The sequence below is a fragment of the Camelina sativa genome, chromosome 11 (genome assembly GCF_000633955.1).
Source record: "Camelina sativa cultivar DH55 chromosome 11, Cs, whole genome shotgun sequence".
NCBI lineage: Eukaryota > Viridiplantae > Streptophyta > Magnoliopsida > Brassicales > Brassicaceae > Camelina > Camelina sativa.
This window is the reverse complement of record NC_025695.1, coordinates 19,537,303-19,543,302: the sequence shown is the minus strand read 5'-3', so window position 1 is coordinate 19,543,302 and position 6,000 is coordinate 19,537,303.

Sequence of the window (6,000 nt, the reverse complement as noted above, 5' to 3'; positions counted from 1 at the left end):
TCTATATTTGACGGTCAGTTTGTTATGTCTGGTAGGTTTTAAAATTTGTTACCGTCCCTACAAATCACACATGATCTTTCTCTGTATTTTGTCCTCACTCGCACAGTTCCGACAGTAACTTCCCGGAAGTCACCCATCCTAAGACTACTCCAGTTCTGGAGTTCTCTCAGGACCCTTGACCGAAAAGATTAGTGCACTTTGGTGACATAAGTGGCTAAATAAATTTTTTTAAACCTCTCTGCAAGTCTCTGAAACAGGGGTTTCACAATTCACCCCTACTAACAGATCGCAACGTCCTTGTTGCGCACCAAGACCGTCACCCCCGACGGTGTGAGCCCACTCGACTCCACACGCGTCTAGGTTTGGCTCTGATACCACTTGTAACGCCTCGACCGCCACCTCTTAGTGGGCCCATGTCCACTTCTAGTCCATGGGCCCACTTTCCTTAATGGGCCACGCGTCCTCTCATTAGGCCCGTGAGCCCATCCATATCCGACGGTCGGTTTGCTACGTCTGAGAGGCTTTAAAGACTTGTTTACCATCCCTACAAATTATCAAATGATATTTCCATGTGTTTTGTCCTCACTTGCACGGTTCCGACAATCACTTCCCGGAAGGTCACCCATCTTGAGACTACTCCAGCTCAAGCACGCTTAAGTCTGAAGTTCCCTCAGGACCTTTGACCGAAAAGATAAGTGCACTTTGGTGACATAGGTTGCCAAATCAATTCTTTTAAACCTTTTCGCAAGTCTATGAAATTGGGATATCACAACTTTTCATTTATATTGTTTTATTGCTGACAATCTTGTTATATTTGTTATATTTATACCAGATTTTGTTAATAAAGTTTTTATAGTTTTTATAATTATTAAAATATAGAGTCGATATGGTATACATATTATTTAATAAACATATTTTTTAGTATCCACTACAAAATATATGGAGTGCGAAGAGTTAAAATGTGTTTTTTTGATGGAATATATCTCTCAATTTTATCGTCAAATATAATGTGTAAAGTTTAAATCTGATGTCTAAAAATAATTTTCAAATAAAACCTAAATAAGTACTAACATTTTTTTTTTGGTCAAACAAATAAGTATTAACATTTAAAAGTTTAAATATTATATAAAAGATATTTCTTATTTCAATGTACTTAAGTGGGTCTTTTTTTTGTAGTGATAAAAAGATAAGATATTGAGATTTTGACTAAAAAAGATAAGTGGGTCTTTTCTTGTAGTGATAAAAAGATGCTCGTTTTAAAAATAAAATTAACGAAAATATCTATTGGTGATGTTTCTTAACAAGTTTAATTAATTCATAATCTTGCGAAAATACTTTTTTCATTAAAGAAATCTCTCATTTAATTTTTTTCCTTAGTTTTTCTCTCATTCTTGTATATTGTCTTGTTTTTTAAAATGTCAAATACTCAAAATTTTGACATTTGTTTAACGATATGAACATATAATTTCACCCAAAAAAAAGATAATTAATTTGTCATTTTTTAGAATTGTAACATCCATGAATCAAAACTGTGAGTTTTGGGGGAGGGTGTCGATCAACACCATGGCTGTGTTGGTCGACACCAATTCTGTCTGGTTCGACCAGAAGGTTTCAATTGGCGATTTTTGTCGGATTGGTTTAGGGGAAAACCATAGAACCGGACTATTAAGTGAGAAAACGACCTAGGTCGTGTCTTATTGTTGTCTCGCCGTTGAAACAGAGAAAAACAGAAGAGAAGAGTTTGTTCTTGAGTTTTGTGAGTTTTTGTGAGATTTCAAGGCTTTGTGGGTGAGATCTTGCTGTGGGAGTGAGGATTCAAGGCTAGGAACATGTGGGAAGCTTGCTGGGAGTGTGGATTCGTTCATTGTTGGTCAGAATCTTCCTGCAAAGAGGTGAGTGCATGACCATGGCTTATCTAAGCTAATATCTCTAGCTTTTTGTTATTTTCTGCTTATGTGATTGTTTCTGTTGAGTTTCCTTTGGTTTTTCGTGACTGTTGTGGCTGGGTTTTGCTTTTGGGAATGCTTGGAGCAGATTGGAGGAGTTTGGAGGCGTGATTCGGAGTTTCTGATCGAAGGGAATCGATGCTCGGCATCAGTGTCGTTCGACACCAGTTTGGGTGTCGGTCGACACCAACGCGAGGACGGCTCGACAACTTTAGTGAGTGTCGATCGGCATCATGTAGAGGTGTCGGTCGACACCACTAGGGTTTTGGGTTTTGTCGAGCACGTGTTAGTGTCGGTCGACACCACTTGGAGTCGGTCGACACCCTTCCTCAGTTACGACGATGACGTGATTGCTTTGCATATTGCCTGGTTTGTTTGTATTGTTTGTTGTATGTGGCATGTAGAGATCTTATTGCTTGTGTGTATAGCCCAGTAGATGGGAAAATTGCCTCACTGAGTGTTTATCAAATACTCATGCATCTCAATATGTGTTTGTGGTGCAGGTAAAGGCAAAGTGTGATCGTGGAATCAAGGCAATGAAGAAGAGGATGTTCTAGGGACTCGATTGGATGTTGTCTGGCATTGCTAGGTTGCTAGAGTTGGGTCATTAGAACCTTGTTAGGTTGTTGGTTTCATGTTTCCTGATGATTGATTATTGGATTATTGTTATGGTTTAATATTGGTTATTTACTATTGGATATTTATTGGTTATTGGTAATTGGTATTCCGCTAATGGTTGTGATGGTGGTTAGGTGGCTAGTGGGTATGGGATCACTATTTGTAGTTTATTTATTATTATTATTATTATTATTATTTATTATTAAACAAAAAAAAGGGTCGGGTCATTTCAGTTTGGTATCAGAGCCCTTACGGTTCTAGGTTTGGGTTCACTAGGCTTTGTGCTGTAGATGTTTGGGATTGCATGTCTTGATTGATTATGTGAGTTAGTCAATTGTGTGTGGCATGGAGTCCTAGAACATCCTCTTCGAGCCTGTAGTGTGATTCCACGGTGAATTTATATTTTTGAGTTATGTTAATTGCGTGCTTAGCCTTCTGTTCATGGTAGTGCAGATGGTTAGAGGGGGTGCTGTTTCTGGTCGTGGTCGAGGACGCGGACGTGGTCGTGGACGCGGACGTGGTCGTGGACGCGGACGTGGTCGTGGTAGGGGCAGAGTCCCAGAGGTTAGTGAGACTGCGAACCAGAGTGTGACAGCTGAGGGTGTTGGCGAGTCGCAAGATGTCCAGGAGGATTCCATGAGTGTGGTCGGAGGGGGCGGTGTTGATGCTCCAGTGGCCGGTTATGTTAGGGTTCCGGGTGTGGGAATCCCAGCGGGTGGAGTCCCTGGTGTTGATCTTGCGGGCTTGTTAGCACAGGTGTTGGAGCAGTTACCAGCAGTGGAACCGGCTCAGGCTTAGGTAGTGCCACCAGTGGTGGCGGAGGAGCGGCAGCCAGCGGCTACGGATGTGGGAGGGCATAGTCGTTATTTGTCTATGCTCAAGGAGATGTATGGCATCAGTACTGCACGGTTTTCGGGTGGTACAGACCCTAATGCTGCAGATGCGTGGAGGACGAGTGTGGAACGTAACTTCCGCACTCTGATATGTCCTAAGGAGTTTTGGGTGGACATAGGGGTCCAGCACTTGATTGGTGATGCTGAGGTGTGGTGTTAGTCCAACAGTTCAGCCTAGTAAGGCTCAGCATCATGGAGGTTCTAGCAGGGGCGGCAAGCCTGTGCAGGGAACCAATAGGAGGTGGGAGGCTATGCAGACGCCGAGTGGTGCGAGTTGCTTCAAGTGTGGGAGCAAGGATCACAAGATTGCTAGCTGTCCCAAGAGGAGTGATCTGACGACAGCGGCTCGTGTATGTTATCATTGCAGGGAGCCAGGGTACATCAGGCCCTTGTGTCCCAAGTTGCAGCCGGTGGCAGTGGCAGCGTTGCAGCAGGTGCAGCCGGGAGGGCAGCATGTTGCACAGATTGAGTAGGTGTCATGGTTTACACGACTGCAGAGACTGGCGGGTTTAAGTCCTACGTTATGTTTGATTCTGGAGCTTCTCATAGCTTCATTACTCCNGGGTGTGGGAATCCCAGCGGGTGGAGTCCCTGGTGTTGATCTTGCGGGCTTGTTAGCACAGGTGTTGGAGCAGTTACCAGCAGTGGAACCGGCTCAGGCTTAGGTAGTGCCACCAGTGGTGGCGGAGGAGCGGCAGCCAGCGGCTACGGATGTGGGAGGGCATAGTCGTTATTTGTCTATGCTCAAGGAGATGTATGGCATCAGTACTGCACGGTTTTCGGGTGGTACAGACCCTAATGCTGCAGATGCGTGGAGGACGAGTGTGGAACGTAACTTCCGCACTCTGATATGTCCTAAGGAGTTTTGGGTGGACATAGGGGTCCAGCACTTGATTGGTGATGCTGAGGTGTGGTGTTAGTCCAACAGTTCAGCCTAGTAAGGCTCAGCATCATGGAGGTTCTAGCAGGGGCGGCAAGCCTGTGCAGGGAACCAATAGGAGGTGGGAGGCTATGCAGACGCCGAGTGGTGCGAGTTGCTTCAAGTGTGGGAGCAAGGATCACAAGATTGCTAGCTGTCCCAAGAGGAGTGATCTGACGACAGCGGCTCGTGTATGTTATCATTGCAGGGAGCCAGGGTACATCAGGCCCTTGTGTCCCAAGTTGCAGCCGGTGGCAGTGGCAGCGTTGCAGCAGGTGCAGCCGGGAGGGCAGCATGTTGCACAGATTGAGTAGGTGTCATGGTTTACACGACTGCAGAGACTGGCGGGTTTAAGTCCTACGTTATGTTTGATTCTGGAGCTTCTCATAGCTTCATTACTCCGGAGTGTGCAGAGAGCGCGGGAATCAGAGGGGATTCCGGGGAGCGTTCAGGAGTTGTCAGAGTTACGGGAGGCAAGTTCCTGAGGGTTATTGGACGAGCGAGAGGAATTAATATTCAGATCGCAGGAGAGTCGTGGCCAGCGGATTTGCTCATCAGTCCAGTGGAGTTGTATGATGTTATTCTCGGGATGGATTGGTCGCATCGGCATATGGTGCATTTGGATTGGTATCGGGGTAGAGTGGAGTTTGAGCATCCAGGAGGGAAGTTGGTCTTCCAGGGTATTAGACCGACTATGGGGAGGCTCGTGCTCTCAGCCATTCAGGCTGGGAAGATGATCGAGAAGGGCTGTGAGGCTTATTTGGTTACTATATCAATGCCACAGTCAGTGGGGAAGTCTACGGTTAGCGGTATACAGGTTGTTGAGGAATTTGAGGACGTGTTTCAGTCATTGCAGGGATTACCACCATCTCGGTCTGATCCTTTGACGATTGAACTGGAACCGGGGACGACACCATTATCCAAGGCTCCTTACAGGATGGCTCCAGCAGAGATGGCAGAGCTGAAGAAGCAGTTAGAGGATTTGTTGAGCAAGGGATTCATCTGTCCTAGTGTATCACCGTAGGGAGCGCTGGTGTTATTCGTTAAGAAGAAGGATGGGAGTTTCCACTTGTGTATTGATTACAGAGGTTTGAACCGGGTCACTGTGAAGAAGAAGTACCCTCTTCCTAGGATCGATGAGTTAGGATAGATGAGTTGTTGGATCAGTTGAGAGGTGCTACTTGGTTCTCCAAGGTAGATATGGCGTCGGGTTATCATCAAATACCGATAGATGAGGCAGATGTGAGGAAGACTGCATTCAGGACGAGGTATGGGCATTATGAGTCTTTGGTGATGCCGTTTGGGTTGACTAACGCACCAGCAGCGTTTATGAGGTTGATGAACAGCATGTTTCAGGAGTTTCTGGACGTGTCTGTCATCATTTTCATCGACGACATCCTGGTTTATTCTAAGAGTCCTGAGGAGCATGCAGTGCATTTGAGGGCAGTTCTGGAGAAGCTGCAGGAGCAGAAGTTGTTTGCTAAGTTGAGCAAGTGTAATTTTTGGCAGCGTGAGATGGGTTTTCTGGGTCATATTTTGTCTGCAGATGGAGTTTCTATAGATCCGGAGAAGATCCAGGCTATCAGAGATTGGCCTAGACCGCATAATGCCACAGAGATTAGGA